This window comes from Vidua chalybeata, chromosome 5, assembly GCF_026979565.1.
Source record: "Vidua chalybeata isolate OUT-0048 chromosome 5, bVidCha1 merged haplotype, whole genome shotgun sequence".
In the NCBI taxonomy this organism is placed as follows: domain Eukaryota; kingdom Metazoa; phylum Chordata; class Aves; order Passeriformes; family Viduidae; genus Vidua; species Vidua chalybeata.
This window is the reverse complement of record NC_071534.1, coordinates 66,958,589-66,976,269: the sequence shown is the minus strand read 5'-3', so window position 1 is coordinate 66,976,269 and position 17,681 is coordinate 66,958,589. Positions and strand designations below refer to the sequence as shown.

At 38.3% G+C, this 17,681-nt stretch overlaps 1 protein-coding gene across 3 annotated transcripts in view; it reads left to right on the top strand.

Annotated features, from left to right (window-relative positions):
* The window catches only part of CELF2 (CUGBP Elav-like family member 2), a 540,383-nt gene that overhangs the window by 229,239 nt on the left and 293,463 nt on the right, over positions 1 to 17,681 (top strand). For all 3 annotated transcript variants that reach the window (XM_053942011.1, XM_053942012.1, XM_053942013.1), the window contains one exon: positions 8,870 to 8,905. The gene's annotated coding sequence lies outside the window, so the exon portion shown is untranslated. The remainder of the gene's footprint in view (positions 1 to 8,869; positions 8,906 to 17,681) is intronic.

Below are 17,681 nucleotides of genomic sequence, written 5' to 3'. Positions count from 1 at the left end.
TGTTTGTGGTTTCTTCCCCTGGTAGTTGCCGATACCATTCCTATATTTCTGCATACTAAGCTGGGCAAACAAGACTATCCCCTTCCTAACTTATGCACATTCTCCCAAGGTACCTGTACTTAGCATTTCACTTTGTTCTAGAAGTCCTTCCTTCACAAATCTTCAGAGATCCCCAAATGCCCATCTCAGCCCAGTCTGCACCGGCTAAGAAAATGAGTAACTATTTGAATACATAATAGCTGAAGTAATCCAAGTTGTTTAGCTCCAGTAAAATATTTTGAGACCAGGATGAGATGTCTTTTCCAAGCTTGGCATTTCTTGGCAGACAATCAAGTTACTTCTCTGAAATAAGTTTAAATAAAGCCTCCAAACTTTTTGAGTGGCTTGAAGTTTGTGTACATTAGTGAAAACATCTGACATCAGGGAATACCAGAGTTTTGAACTGTTGGCCTTGTGAGATTTGTGAGGGAAATATGGGCAGGAAGAGTGAGGTGTGGGCATTTAACAGAAAACAGTTGTTAGGATGGCTTTTTCTTTTTGGCATTTATCACTGAAGACATCAACATTTGACCCAACCAATGGCTCATCATAAAGACATTTGTGTGAATCGTACACATAACTGGACCTCTCACCCTACACAAGTATGACAAAGTCTTAAATATCTGAAGATACTTACTGAAGCCCTGTACAACATGTCAGAAACTAAGGAACTAATCTAGACTATTACCATCTATAGAACTTGAATAATTTCTATGTCTTTTTGCATATATCTCATGCAACCTTGTGAATATATGACTTGGAGTTGCTCAGCCTGGAGAAGAGAAGTCTCCCTGCTGTGCTATAGCACCTTCCAGAACCAGAAAGGATCTGCAAGAAAAAGAAGGAGGGACGCTTCATTGGGGAGTGCTGTGACAGAAGAGTTAGCAGATTTAAACTGAAGAGGGTAGATTTATATCAGATATTGGGAAGAAATTATTCCCTATGAGGGTGGTGAGGCCCTGGCACAGGGTGCCCAGAGAAGCTGTGCCTGCCCCATCCCTGGAAGTGTCCAAGGCCAGGTTAAATGGGGCTTTGAGCAACTAGGTCTAGTAGAAGGTTCCCTGCCCATGGGATGATCTTCCAGCCCAATCCATTTTATGACTCCATTATTCTTCCATCAATCAGCACATGGCCCAGAATTCTCCCGCAGTTCTATATTTGAATAATTAAGTTTGACCCGAAGTTCCTGCTGAGACTTTGGGTGTGATTCCTCTCCTTTCCTTGGCACAGTAAGAAGAGATGGTGGTAAAGTAACACCACACCAGTGGCAGTGTAGCACGAGCTACAGGTCAGTCAAATACCAAATGTGTAAGATTTTCTACCCTGGGAGATTACAGCAGGTTCAATGAGCATATGGGCAGGAACATCTGCTCTGTTTTGGATGATCTTTCTTCTCATTTTGGAGAGAGACAGAGGGTATTTTCCTCCTGCTGAGCTCCCTGAGGCAGTTGCCTGGGCATCACTTCTTTCTCTTCCTGTACTAACAGGGCAAGGGTGTTGGAGTCGGTACTATGGTGGATTCTCCCCCATGTTCTTTCTGCTGCTTGCTGTGTCCTGGAAAGACAAATCCTGTACCCACAGTGCTTTCTTTCTTCATTTCCAAGCTTTCCAAGCTTTCTTAACTTTCAAAATGCTCCACTTGCCTGAGAAAACACATAGCAGCAGCCACATCCAGAAAGGCAGAGTCTGACCTTGGAGCAAAGCACCAGAGTGGGATCTTCATTTCCTCTCCATGCTCTGGCATTTCTCCCTAATAACCCTGGCTGAATTGCATCCCATCCATGCCCCCATTACCAGTCTCTCAAATGGACACTGCTGTGTTTCTCCCACCTATTAATTTCTATCTTTCTCTTTAATAGCAGAGCAAAAGATGTATGAGGGAGAAGTTTCATGTGATGTCCTTGGTGGGTAGTTAGACAAGGGGCCAAAATCTTAGCTGGGAGTGGTAGTTAAATTGAAAGGAGTGAGAATTTGGCCTGAATTATGCTTTGACTTCTAAGTTATAATATTGCTGTCTTCAAAGATGCTGGGGTGAAGGGTAAATCAAAACTTAAGTTTTTATAAAATATATAAAATAGTCACAATGAGGGCAGGTTTTATTTGGGATATTATTTGTACACAGGATGTACACTGGACTTGAACATTTTTTCTGGCAGGTGGTTATCACTGACTACATAAAGATTTCTTTCCTCATACCTAAGGAAGAATAAAAAAATTCAGAAGTAGCAAATTTAGAATATTGAAAAATGTGGCTTTAAAAATAATTGTGGGAGAAAACAACAAGCATGTTTGTTCATGTCCTTTATCTCAGTCAGCTAATCTTGCAGAATGTCACATTGCATAGAAATAGATTTTTACATATGAACTTGTTACATCACTTCCTAAAAAAAGAGTATTTAGCTTGTACTTAAATAGCACATTCAGAGACTGTTTATGCAGAATTTCTGCTGCAAATGTGTGATCCTTGTTAGGTAGCTAAGCTCAGTGTGAAGATATAACATGGCATTGTATTTAATTGCTGCTTACTGTGTGAAAGATAAAATACTTACAGAAGTATCAGTTTGAAATCTTGATAATTTTTAATAGTTTAAGGGTTTTAAAAGATTAAATTGATTTTGACCATTTTGATGTTTAGTTGGCATAGGGAACAATTCTACCAGAAAGATATGTAAAGAGCATGTGATACAGAAAATACAGTCTTCACTGAAATCTATTAAATTAATCATAGCAAAACTGAATCCAGATTTTAAACCCTATATGTTGCCAAATGTAGCCAGTTTATGTTGCTGCACACTAACAAATCTGAGAAACTAGCCAATTTAACACCAGTGAAATATCATGTGTCTCACAATGGTATTTCAATACACACTATTAATTCTTCCAAGTCAAGGCAGGCCCAGTCCCCAATGTGATTTTAGGAAGAGCAGAGACAACAATGTGTCTTTGTAGGTGCCATTTTTCACCTGGAATGTAAAATCAATGTCCTGACCATTTGTGGTCATTAAAAATCCCACTGCACTATTCTGTAAGAGTAGAGGCATTGACTCCCAAGTCTTGGTGAAACTCCAAGAAAGTAATTATATTCCTCCTGATACAACCTTCTTTTACAGCTAATTTAAAGTTTGTCTTCAGCTGTTCTCCCCTGCTTTGAGTGGAAAATCCTTCTTATCCCTTCGTAAACTTTTCTTTAGTTCTGCTTTATACTGACAATTAGTGGCTGTCTTTTGCCACATTGCTGATGCATGTCTAGGAGCAGAGAATGTGTCTGCAAGTATGGACCCCACAATTAAAAAAGCTTTATTGGTCTGGTTGAGGGGTGTTGTTCAACAACAGACTTTGGAGCCTTCTCCACCCCAATTTTCTTGTGTTGCTCAGTCGGTGGTGCAGTGTCAGTGTACAGGCAGAGCCAGGAAAAAGTGGTCAAAAGCATCAGGTGAACAGTTTGTTCTGGTAAGTCAGATTTGCCCCCGGGGCAAAGCAAAGAATAACTTATAGTTATGAAATATTTGGAAATATTTCAAGTAGAACTTCCTAGTTATCAACATTATTGCAATGTGTTATACACATCAGCACTCTTAGCATTATCCAGTTATGCCCAGTGGATATTCCTGGAAAAAACCTGTAACTTTTCAAGTGATCATCCAAAATACATCACTTTTCTTCAACATGTACTTTTTTCTGTTTACAAATATATCCCTTCTAGTAAGATCAATGCTTATGTCAGTGGTATGACTCTAATGAAGGGCTGAATGATTCACCCAAATCAGAAATATCAGCTTAACTTACTGGAGTTTTTTGTGCTTTAAGGAAAATGAGCACAAGTAATGGAAGTTACTGCTTCTGTACTTCCCAGGGAATCAAAGGGGTCATGTTCACCTGTCCTGGAGAGGAGAGGACCTTTTAAACCTCCTTGTTGAAATGTTGACTGCTGGTTCTGATGCTTAAAACCAAGACCTCAGGGTTAGGACACCTCTCTTTCCAAACTGGAAGAATCCCCTATTCTGCATCCTGGGGCTTTTCTGCTTGCATCTGAGCTGCATTCCTATTAGCACACCATGCAGATCCCTTCTCCAGCTTCGCCCTTATCCTCATGTGCCTTGTGTGCTGTAGGCGGGCTTTATCCTCTCCCCAAAGTGTGAGATGGAAAAAGGAAGAACGGTAACACGATTGCAGGAATGTGTTGCTGCCTTTTTTTTTGCATCTTCCCCAGCACCCCAACAGATTGCTTAGCTAGAATCCATATGCTTTCCTTTGCAGAACAAAAATTGTTCTCCATGGAGACCTAAAGCTTCCAAATCATTAAGGGTCAGGATCCTGCAGAACTAAAAGATGATTTCTAACTGTAATCTTGACTTGTATGGTTTGAACTCAGAACTTGCTCAGGTTACTGGTGTGCATTTAGCCCAGAAGACCTCAGCCGTCCTTTAAAACCTGCCCTGTCTCTTGTGCCTCAGTTTACATTGCTGCAGAAACACAGCAAAAATCATCAAATGGTTTGGGTTGGAAGAGACCTAAAATATCATCTCATTCCAAGCCTCCTGCCATGGGCAGGGGCACCTTCCATTAGACCAGGTTGCTCCAAGACCCATCCAGTCTGGCCTTATCACTTCCATGGATGGGGCAGCCACAGCTTCTCTGGGCAAACTGCAAAATGTAGCAGTTTCAAACTTCAGAGCTGTGTTGTGCCAAATCCTGCATGTAGGTGGGTAACAACAGCTGCCAGTCAGCCTCAGAGAGCAGAGCACCATATGATTTCTCAGTGAACAAAACATTTAATATAAACACAACACTTTCCAGATATTATGAAGAGTTTTTCTGAACAACTCTTTTTAAACAGAACTATTAGGCAGTAAAGTCTGTTTGCTGATCTTTATGCAGATCTTCCCACTTCCACTTCACTGTAAGGTTTTGACTAAAATATTTATACTTTTCTGCTTTGGTATACATCCTACTCCAATCCTACGGGCAGGATTTCTCAGCCTGTAGAGAGAAATGACAAAATGCGTGTGTGGTTCTTGGTTCACCCACACTGGCTCTCTGGGCTTTGTGGAGAGCTGCATGGCCCTTTCAAGAGTGCAGAGCTCCTGCAGTAGGTCAAAGCTCCTCACAGGTCTCAGAAGCAATTTGTAACTTTGTTTCTTTGCAAAACCCCATGGGAGGGTGCAGTATTTTGGGGTGCAGACCTCCCACCCAGCACCCTCCTGGTTTCAACCTACATCTTCCATGCGTACAGATCATGTTGTCCCAAATCTGTCCTTTGCAGCTGAACACAAAATGCTTAGAAATTGTAAATTACTTTCCTGAAAATGCTGCCCTGCTCTTCCATAATGCCACCTTCCTCATCACAGCTTTTCCAGGGTCTTCAGCCACGTCTTCTCCTTGCCTTAGCAGTGTTGAGCATCAGCTCATCCCATTTGCATTGGAGCTGATTTCAGTGGAATTCAGGGCAGCTCTAACAAAGCATTCAAGTTTCTATCCTCACTCTTTTTCAAGGTCATCCTTTCATATCTCTGGCAGGATGTAAAAATACGTGATCTTATATTCATTCTTCCTTTGAGTATTATCTTCTTGTTTTCATCCAAGAATTTTTTGCTTCCTGTAGATACAGTAAATTGTGAATTATATTTATTGTGTGTGTCATTGGGGAGTACTAGGGGTCTGAAAATTGCGTGTGCAAGTCTAGTTTCGGTTTCTTGAATGACTACAGAATGAGTATCTATTATCTTTAAACAAACTTTAAGGGTTTTCTTGATGAGTAATTTGCTCCAAAAGATTTTCTTTTTTAAACTCCCATTAAATATATTTATAGAGTGGTGTTTCAATTCCTGATATTTATAGGAGCACTTATCATGGACATTAACCATATTCAGCAGTCCATGTATCATTTCTTTTCAATGGCATGGTGAGGATAATTGTGTTTGTTTTCTGGGAAATAATATTTTTAGTTTCATAATCTAATGTGGGGTTAATTTGTTTTTGTAGTAGAAGTGTTTACTGAGTTGATGAGAAAGAGTGAAATCTTTGGATCGTTAGGAACTAATCAGACTTTTACTTGTGACTTTGAGTTTTGAGTTGGATCTGTATTTCAAAAACCACTACCTTACATATTTTTGCTCAAAAATGGAATTTGATGTCACCAAATGTGAAATTTGCAACAAAATTAACTCCATTAAAAATGTATGTTAAAGACCTGCAGTGTCTTTGTTTAACATTCAGATCACATTCAGATTTTTTTACTACTGCATCGACTATTTAATAATTGTTTCCACAATGCTAGCATCCCTTGTAGAGAAAGTTATTTAACAAGAATGAAAATCTTTAGAAATTTAGATGCACCAATCACTCACTGCTCTGCTCAAAAACTGAGAGTGTGGTTCCAGTTTAACATCCTCTTTTAAGCGACATGATTCTGCTTCTTGATGCTTCCTGCAACACCCACCCACGATTTGCCAGTTGTCTCTTTAAGCTGGATGAGCAACTGCTATTTTATAGAATGTGCTGCCATACCCTAAAGCAATAGGGTTTGTGCCATTCTGTTATTGGGACAGCAATGGGTAGCTAAAGGCTACAGAGCCTCTTTAGAAGAAGAAAGAAAGAAATGCCCAGATCCAGGTTCTTTCCTTAAAAAAAAAAAAAAGCATTTCAATGAAAAGAGATGATGTCTGGGATTAACAGTGGAAGAGGGAAATGTCCTGACAGTTGGAACCATTTAGTTATTCAGTTCTTTGATAGGTTACAAAAAAAAAATCATATTAATTCTTTGAAGTGTATAAGTCATGAGTAAGGCTTGGAAAATAAGGTGGTGTGATACCAATGTGCAGGAGTTTAATGAAAATAAAATACCTAAAATGTACAGTTGTATCAAATAACCCCATAGAAACGGAGTCTGTATTGCTCTACTCTAATTTCTTTTTCTTATCTCTTTGCATTCACTTGCTCTTTCTCCTGCCTCTCAACTTTGATGTAATTTATATCATGGACTTTGTTCATCACAGACACCTGCTAAATATGTACCTGTCTGCTTTAGCTGGGGTGGGAACTGTTTTTTTCTGAAGGGCCTTAAATATCTGCTGGACTGTTGCTGAATGGTGCATGCAAGAAAAGAGTGTGAGCCCTTTTTTATTTCTTGCCTAATCTTCTTTGCAACCACTGAACACAGTTCTGATCTGTGCCTTTTGAAGAAAAGCACTGGGAGGTTTAAGGTAACCTTCTGTGCCCAGTAAACTGCACAGCTTGGAGACAGAGACTGAAAATGCAAAGCTGTGCACGTTTAGAGGGACCATTTCGTTTCCTCTGACATTGTAAGGGAGATTACAACTGTAACCATAAAGGAAACAGCCTGGTGTCATTGTGGGATGTCCAATAAATTTAAAAAATTGTAATTAGAAAAAATTAGACCGTCATAGATGCTCACATTTCATGTAGTGCTAAAAAGCACTAGAAAGATCTAGAAAGATCTCCTGAAGAGGAGCTCTGAATTATTGTGGTTTTAATATATTAACTCTGTAGTTGCCCCATCAAGAAAAGTGACCTCAGAACACGAGGAAACCCTAGAAGAGCCTTCAAAAATTTATTTCTTTATCGTTTTGCCTTTGGATTTATAAATATATTACCCTTTGGGGTTCAATCTGTATATATAAGGTTCTTACTCTTGCAACAAAAATATATAGGGCTGATTCACTACAAAGAGATCACTAGATCTATAGTTTTGGAAATTGCTTAGGCAAGGAAGATTTTGGGACCTATCTTAATTACTACTGCCTCCCCTTACAAAAAAATTATTCCCCTCCAACTGTAAAGGTGGATGGAAGGATTTTCTCTGCTGTAAATAACAAAATATAATGTTGAGAATTGTTCCATACTAAGTTCCATCTAAAAATGTGAAATTTTGCAGTTCCTATCTCAGCTGAAGCAACCAGGGTATGAACTAACCAGTTACCTTTCATGCAGAAAATTTGTATATTGGATATACATTTTATAACTGGACAAGAAGACTGTGGAATGAGATGGGCATCTGGTAAAGTCTAAGACAATGCAGCCTCTTATGCCTTCTTGCTGTTTTTTTAAGTCCTATGTCTGGGAGAGAAATGAGAAATGGAGCTATGCAGCTGTTTTCCTGATTCTTGGATAAGGTCTAGGCAAATTTGCTGGGGAGGGAAACAAGGACATGCAGTGGTGATAAATATGGGATGTATTATAAGGCCTGTGTACATAGGTAATGTTAATGTATTTAATTGTACTTTAATGTGACATACCACTGCATTAGCCCACTTTCACTATCTTGCATTCAGCTTCCCTCAAACAAATTGCACACTCACAAAAGGGTTTCAGACAAGTAAATTGGACGAAAAGTCACATATTTAGAAAATAGCTGTTGTTTAGGACCAGCATAAGAAGATTTAACATTAACATGGTATTTTCTCAGTGCATAACCTGCTTGTAGAACTGTCTAATGCCTTGCTTTTGCTGCAGCACTGAAATAAAAGGGAACATTTTTCACTGGAAAATTGGCCCAGTGCTACATTTTGTCTATGTAAGATCATGCAGTGCTGGCATTTCAAATAGTGATAATTTTATGCCTAAAAAAATGAGTAATTGTACCACGGAGAACTTGATTCTGATAGATCCTTAGATCACACTCCATCATCTGCTTTTTCACATTCTTTTGTATATGATCAGGGGGGTACCGCATCCGCCAGTGACGCCTTTGCGTACAGAGCTGTGGCTGTGTGTCTGCACTCCTATAAAACATAAGCACTACAAAGGCATCTTAAAAATTTTATAGTTGTTTAAAACACAAACTAAACTTTCCTCCCTTTGTGTCTTTCAGAGAGACTGCCACAGAGTTATCTGGAACATTACCAAGGTAAGCAAGTTGCTCTAAACTACATCTGTGTGTCAATGTCTGGAAGGTGCTGAAAGAAGCACGACCTTTGGAGGCAGAACATGATCCTTTTCCTAGGGAAAACTGCTGGGATTCTGAGAACTGGAGGTGCAGAGAGGAGAACGCTCCCTGCATGTCACAGACAGACAAATGACACTGAAATACTGGCACAGCCAAGCCCACACAGCTTAAAGCGACGGGTTGAAGTTGCTTTGAGGCTCAGCACAGTTGTGCACCTGATGAGAAAAATCCCAGCTGTGGCTTCCTTCCAGCTGTGCAATTATACCCATGGCAGGTGGTTTGGCTTTTGCTTTACATTTCACCTGAGGGATGAGAGGAGGGAGACTTGGAGGTAGGAGGGAAAAAAAGCAGGAAAGCAGCTTAGACCAAATTCTTCTATGCTGAGAAACCTTTTCATAACATAATAGAAGTAGACAAGACTCCCAGGCTGTCTGACCTGACTCCCAGGTTTTTGAAGAGAGACCTGTCTACATATTGTCAGAGAATGCAATAAAATGCTGTAATCATGCAGATAGAGAAAAGGGTGGCAAGAAGAGAAACAAAAAAATCTGATGTGGTAATCTGTCAGCGATGACTGGTGAGTTAAAAAAAGGTGCTCTCAGTCCTCTTGTACCTTCTGCCACTGGTTTTGCTCTCTGAGGTGCAAGGGGTTTTAGTGGGATTATGATTTTGGGGGGTTTTGCTATCCTCTGGTTAAAGCAGTGTTGTAGTTCAAACAACATACAATGTAAAAAGAATATTTCATCAGTAAGTAGAGTTTTGGAGAGTTTTCTTTAAGCACGACAATACATGCAAGTTGATTTTGATTCTAAGGCAGAAAAAAAATTTCCACCTTTCTTTAGAGGGTGTGTGGTGTATATTGATTGACTTTTTTATATTGATAAGATGTAAAAACATATATTTTCATTATATATGGTGACTTCTCCCTGTGTAATGTACCCCTTTGTTATGTGTGTACAAGTTTAAGTGATTTATATGATTTGTTCATTTAATAGATATATTTCTTTTTATGGCATACTGTCACTTGGCCTCTGTGGCTGTGCAAGCTCATGAAATTTTGGCATGTGTTTGAAGAGCTGACCAGTGATCAAGCCTACCAGACACCAAAGATTTTGTTCATCTTCCTTGTAAAATAATTGCATTTCTTCATACACGCACATACCAAAAAAGAAAAAAAGAAAAAATTCCAGTTTCACTGCACTTGGTGAGGTATTATAGGACTAATATACTGGAAACATGGTGTCCTTACACTGCAGAAATGAATTCAACTTCAAATTAAAGTTAAAATGAGACGCATAAGTGCTTGAATAAACATCCCGTTTCGTACTTGCCATTAATGATTGTCAAAATGTGCTTTTTGAATTATTACCACAAGGCTTTAATTTCAACTGCAGTAAGATGTCACAAGTAAAATCAGATTATACCAGCAATGTGCACAAGGCATTGTAATTGTGTTATAAATATTAAACCAAATGATCTTGTCATGATTTAAAACAAATGTTTCCAGCTAAGCACAGGTTGGCTTGTCCTCCAGTCTTCTCCAGGATTCACCTGTTCCTGAATTTCTCTAAGCAAACAGCTCCTTGGGGTTTTTAATCTTATGTTGTGATGTAGTAATCTAATATTTTTTGTTCTTCTTTCAAACATCAAGTGACTCATTTCGCTATTATTAATTCATAACAGTGAAATAGTCTAATTTCCCCACATCTTCTTCCACCTTCACCCTGAAACCACCTTACAACATATAAAATTTCAGGCGTTGCACCTTGAAATGACAAAATTAATAACCACTTTCCCATCATTGCTGGGATTCCCAATCACTGTATTTTGGCCAGCGGGTCCCCTGTAACACCAGAAATCCAACTCTCCTTTGTTCAGGCAAACACAATGCCTTTTCCCAGAGCAGTGATTACTCTTGGATACCTTTGTGGCCAGGATTGATCAAATCATTTTCATTCACTCGCAAACCTGGTGAAAGGGTTTTCACTGCAAGAGGCGTAAGTGTGAACAGATGTTTCTGTACTTGGAATATTTTGTCTGGCTGTCAAGAAAGTTTAGGCACTCGTGGCATTAATTATTTATTGTTGCTGTTGTTGTCATTAAAAAAAAGCCTCAAAAACCCCTTCTGATTTTTTCATAGTTCAATTAAAGAGGTGGAATTAGGGATTCGCTCCCATAAAGCCTTGTAATTAGTCAGAAGTACAGAGGAGTATATTTTGAATATTTTCTCATCTCAGTAGTAACCAAGAGGGGTTACATATGCGTATTAAAAAAAAAAAAAGCCAAATATAACAAAGTGTCTTAGTAAATGTGGCTTTTTAATATATTAATTTTCCATTAAATACTGCTGATGGTTCTCTAATGATTATATTTAAAGGAAGAAGAAGTCACCCTTCCTCTTGCCACTGAAATATGTGTATCACTGATAGCAAAAATAGAAAAATGTGAGTTGGTGGACATCATTTAGTAGGAAAGATAATAGATTAACTTTGCCTGTAGAAAGATATAAAAATATTTGGTACAATTATATTGTGTCAGTTCTAATTTACCAGTTATTTCTGATGATTTCAGGAAGCTCAGGCTAGAGAATGAATTGAAAATTCAGACTTTAAATGTGATAAAGAAGCTTTACAATTTTTATATTAAATGACATTATTATAGCTATGAATGTATATTGTTTTTTCGAAGAAAGGCTTTCTGTGTGCAACAGCACATCAAAGAAGAGATCTTCACAAGGAAAACTTTACAATAATATTAAGTTGTTCATTGCATGACCTATTTAAAGTACTCAGATACTTCTTGTTGTAGACTACATAATTAAATTTTAAATGGAACATGATAAAGAAATTATACTGGTGATCTCTAGAGATTTGAATACCCTATTTGGATCTTTACAAGAGTGTAGCGAAGGCATACTTTTAAAATTTAATAAAGATCTGGCCTATTTTTTTTTTCCTTTTAGATGCTCTATAGCTGCTATGGCAGTGGTGTTTCAAACTGTGTTTGCTCTCAACATTTCATAGTCAGTACTTGCAATAACAGAGCAAACTAAAAGTATTAGAAAAAATGCAGTTTAACTTGAGAAATTCACCATTTAAAAAAATGGCAGTTGATGAATGGAGATAAGCTTCTAAAATCTTGAGGAAGCTAAGCTTGTAAGCAGCCTTTCCTGGGCCAGCCTCTGAGCCCAGCAGTCGAGGGGAGCAGGCAATGAATGGAGTCCTGGAGCACAGTGTGAAGCCCTATGGGCACAAGGGAGATGATGTTTGGAGCTTAAAGGAGAAAATACTCGGCTTCAATTTCAAAGGAATGATTTCAGTCTCTAGCCACTTCTGTTTGTTTCTGTGAAAGTTACTTTATGTTTAAAGAAGAACAAATATTTTAAATATGGACTAACCGCATGGATTATTTATTTGCTTAATACTAGGTTAGTATTAACAGAAGAAAAATCTGGGCTACTTTTCCACTTTTATATACTGGCTCAATTTTTCATTTCACTCAAGGGGGGAGTAAAGTTTAAACGGCCACTTCCTCCTCTAAGCTGTTAAAATAAGGGGAAAATCAAGCTAATAACTTGCATATATATATATATTTTTAAATGGAAAACTTCATAGAAATATCACTGAATAACCTGCTTACATCTTGAGCAAAACTCAGGGAATATTGTATTTTGAGATGAGGGTCATCTTAAAATTGTCATTTAGAAATTTTTTTAGAACTGTGGGAGGAAATCTGCAGTGGATAATCTACAAACTTAATATAATTTAAACCTGTGGTCTGGAGTAGGCTATAAACTTTGGCCCTCTTGAGCTGGGGTTTTATTCTCCACCATTCCATAAATTTCTTTGATAATGTCTCAGTTCCACTTACTGCAGAGACTTCTCAGTTATCTACAGCATTTTGAAAATAGAATTTAAGTACTGAAGTCACTTTGGTGCTTTTGAGAAATATTAACCTGCAACTTCGCCATTATTGAAATCTAATGCAACTAAGCTTTTATCTAAAGCAAAAAGAAGAATTGACAACCCACCATATGACAAGCAAAATGAAATCTCTTGATCACTATCTGTCAGCAGTCTTTCTAATACCATTGTGTTAGGGAATGATATGTCTTCCAAGAAGCTCAGTACACAAGGTTTTGAATCATTTCTGTCTTGACAGCCTAACACAAGTAACTACTTGTAAGTGCTTGGATGAATTATAAAATCTATGTGGTTCTGGAGAGTGAGTTAATAAAACATCTATGAGCATTTTAATTACTATGAAATGAAAAGGATTTTTTCCTGACAGTAATAGGGGCATGGTCTAAAGACCAACCTGACATCTCAGCTGCTGTCTTCACTGGGTTTGCACAGACAGTGGGAGCTGGGGTTGCCTTCTGTGCTTGCACTTTTGGTTCCCTCCCAGCTGAGATATTCTGGCAAGCAACTTCTCTCCCTCTGAGAACACCAGATCATACCTTTCACCCCTCATGTTTTCATGTCCTCTCATGTCACCACTGCTGCTTTGCCAGTTATGTCAGGCTTGAATGCCCACCCGCCTACGCCAGGCATGTCTCTGCCAAACTATGACAGACTTTTCCATACCCTCACGTAACATTTACTGAAGCTTTATTCTCCCTTAAATAAAGCAGGTATTTGGCATAGGCCATTTGTGATCTCTTCTAATGGAGAAGTTTTGCTTTCCACCTTTAAATAAATCCTTTCTCAAAACTCACTCTTGTTTTAGAGGCATATAAATAATTGGTCAAGAAAACATTGCTCATGCTGGATAGCAGGCAGTGCTAGCTGATAATATTAAAATATCTTGAATGTCAAACTATATGCAGCAATCCAGAGCTAGTTTTTGGAAATGATATCATCTTCTATCTTTTCCTAAACCTCATCATGAAAAAGAAAAGAAGATTCCAGCCCTTGATATTTAAATGTTCTCAAGCCAACTGTCTTAAAGAGCAGATTTTCCATAATTTGGATGCCTTCTATTTTCTAAAGAAAGTACTTATTTTGAAATGAGACTTGAATTTAACTAATCACTCCTTTATTTAAAAAAAAAAAAAAAAAGTAAAAGAATCTGATGTTTGACCTTTCTCTTTGCCTCAGATGCTCATTTTGAAGAGTTACTTCTTTCATCTAACCATTGAGCTGCTTTTCTGTACTGGAAGCAGGACTGCCTATACCCTGTTGTATCTGTTGTAGAGGAATGCCCTGATGGTACTTGGTCTGTGAGGCACTGGAATATAAATTACAGTAATTATTTGGGATGGCAACAAGTTTGATGTTATTATAAGCAAATCTGGAGGTTTTGAGGAAATAATACACAAGGTCTCTTCACTATTCTGATTTTTATTTTTCCTAAGTAAAGCTTCAGTATCCTTAAAATGCAACATGGAGCTATTCCTTGTAGTAGCTGTCAGCATGTCTCTTTTTGTTGTTGTTTTACAGCCATTTTGAAATATGTTTTTTACAGCTAATGATAATCTTAAAACACACTTATGTGCAATCTGATCCCTTTCTAAAGAGATATTTTTAAAATCTTTAAGAGGAGCCTAAGGAGCATAGAGGTGATTATCCATATGTGCTTACTGATGACTCTCATTCAAAAATTACGAAGATACCAATGGCAGGATTCATATTGCCTAAATTTAGCTACCACAAAAGTCCTCTGTCAAAAGAACCAGAGGAGAAATGGAGAAAAATAGGTGCCTCATCTCAGGGCAAGGTGAATAACCTTGGGAATTGTTTTTCTTTCTCCATTGGCTGAAAATGGAGCCTGGGGGAATAAGCACAGACTAAATGTTTCACCTGATGATAGCTTTAATTTAAGGTGAGCAACCAGACTTTTATAAGTGTTAAAGTGCCAAGTGACGTAAGCTGATGCCTACTGGAGTTTTGAGGACATTGGCATGCTTAACCTCAAAAAAACTTTCAATATTTCGTACTTAAGTCCTAAATATAGATCCTGGGAAGGAGGGGGGAAAGTCAGACAGAAATCATTGTTGGACTTGATACAGCTCTGACCCAGAATGCAGGAACTCCTCTCACAGTGCAGAGCCCTCAGAAATCACAGCAGCCCTGAAACAGTTCATAATTACACATAGCCTTTGAATCTTAAAACTGAGTGTAAGTGATTTTACTCAGAGTCCTGATTTGGAACCCACAACCATTTTCCCCCAGCAACTGTAGACATCTCTGAAAAACATTAATGAATTTGACAGCAGATTTTTATCTTAAAAGTCTGAGAGAGCTTTTGGTTTTATTCCCTATTGTGAAGATCTAAAACTAGAGACATATTCCCTTCTCTTTTTTTTTTTTTTTCTGTTATTCACCTTAACCAGACTTCCAAGCATCTTTTTAACTGTTTTACAAAGCATTGCTGAACGTGCCCAATGAGGATAATGTGCAATAGAAATGAAAGGACTTAGATCTCTTCATTTCCATTCCTGAAGGTGAATTCCAAGATCGCGATTATTTTTATTTATACAGTGCCTAAAGAGTACTAAATACTTTATGGAACAAATAGAAGACCTCTTGTAAAAAGCACGCATTCCTATAATCTAATTTTAGTCTCAAATCAGGCAGCGTGAATGCTAAGCAGCAGGGCTTGAAGAAACACAGAAGGTGTATGAGGGCCACACTAACAAGATTGAGCAGTTATTTAGGTTCATTATCTGTCCCACTTAATAGCACTGCAATATCATCTGGTTTAAGTTAAATTTACATTGGCCTGTGGAGAACATTTGACTGACACAAGAATGGTATTTCTTGGGTTTGATAAAAAAAATAAGCCTTTGAAAAGGAGTTTAAATGAAGATAGAGAAAGGTACTATTGCAGGTGGATTTGAGATGTCAGTCCAATGCAAGAATCAGCAAATGAAACCAACTTAAAATACTAAGCCTGATTTACCCTCCTCACTTCATTTCCCTGCTCAGTTGGAATACTTGTGTTCCAAGTTAGTGCTTTGTACGTATCCTTTGCTTAAGTGTGTCTTTAGCCCTTAAAACCATCAGAATAATGTTATTTAGAAATTCAGTGCAAACAACAAAACTTGTGGGAATAACGCCAGATGTAAACATACATTTCTGGGGGAAAGAGAAGTGTTCATACATCAGGTTCTGGAGAAGCAAACCAGCAATTGAAGTGGAGATTTGTTAACACGGCAGAGAAGCTCTATCTTAGTACCTTTGCTGTAGCATGAACAAGGCACATGTCATATATTATATAATATAGAGTATTATATCATAAGTTTTTTAAATAGTTAGAAGTGAACTGCTTCTATATGGAATTCTTAGCACCATCCTTGCCATTGGTCCCAGAAGAGCAGTAGCAAGAGACATGGATGGAGCAACATCAGGAAACCCACACTGCTCTCCCTAAGACAGCAGAGACTCTGGTTTAAAGCTCTCTTCAACATTCTCTGCCTTCTGAGCATTGCTTTTATTTATGAAATCACTGCTATTGTAGCATTTACAAAAATTGCAACTATTTGAATGTTTCCAAAAGATTTGCTATAAACTAAAAGCAAATCTTAGACAATTCTCAGTAAATTATTGAAAGAGGTTTAAAAAAAACCAAAATCATAATGCATTCCCTGGTGTTCAAGGTTAACACTTTATACTTCATCTACATTATATTAAAAACATTTTTACTGGAGTCCATAAATGTTACACATTTTTAAAAGGCAACGAGCGCAGCGGGAATAGAAATGTTGCAAAAAGCCAGACACGAGACCTGCAAGCAGTAAGCATTGCCTGTTGTTTTTTTCATTTTTTGAGGGTGCTGACTTGAGATTGCTTCTGAGGTGATCCCCATTTTTCTGGTTCTATCTTGCCATTGGAAGCAGGCAGCCCCTAAGGTTTTCCTGTGGTCAGCAGCAGACCCTGAGCCCCAAACTCCTGTTTTGAGAGCAGTGTCTCACCATGGTAATTCTCTTACTGGCAGGGAGGTTTTGCCAGTTTGGAGCCACAGAGGACCTACCCCACTTTTCTGTGAACATTCTCCCAGAGCATTTTGCAAGTTGTGCCCTACACAGCACTTCTACAGCAGCAAAGTGCCGGCGTGGTGCTTCTCATCGCCAGGCTGTAATGGAAAATATTTTTCATCCAGACCCTTTGGAACTTTTAAAGCTCCCGCACCATTTTGTGCAGGGAACATTTAAAGCTCAGCAAAGCTGTGATGTAAACTGGGTGCAAATCATGGCTTTTTGCTGTAATCTAACCTTAATGAATGACCATGGAGAAAGAGGAAAAACAAGACTAGGCTTTACCTGACACAAAAAAACCAACCCTAAAGGCAGAGATCTTTCAGCCTTTTCTGTATATTTTGCTTCTGAACTTCTAGATAGAAATGCCACAATGTCTCACATGCTTAATTTTGGAGAACAGTCCTGCTGATATCAAAGTGATTGCACAAGTCAGTGCAATTTCAGCATGAGTATTTCTGCTTACTCATTGCTGTGAGATGAATATCCTCTGATTTGATCCCAGCATTGCCACTAAGACTGTAGACAGCTCTACTTGATCAAGAAAGAAGAATAAACACATAGCAACTCAGTTGTGCATCCTCTTGAAACATGAACTGAGAATCATAAACTGGAAGCTTAAAAGAAGGCCCTAAGTGGCTCCAATACAATTTAGAGGTACGGTTTTGGCTAATTGAAAATACTGGACAACTGCAGGTGCCACTGACTTTGGTTCAAAGGATAAATGTGCTTTTCTGAACCAGGCTATTAATTCAAGAT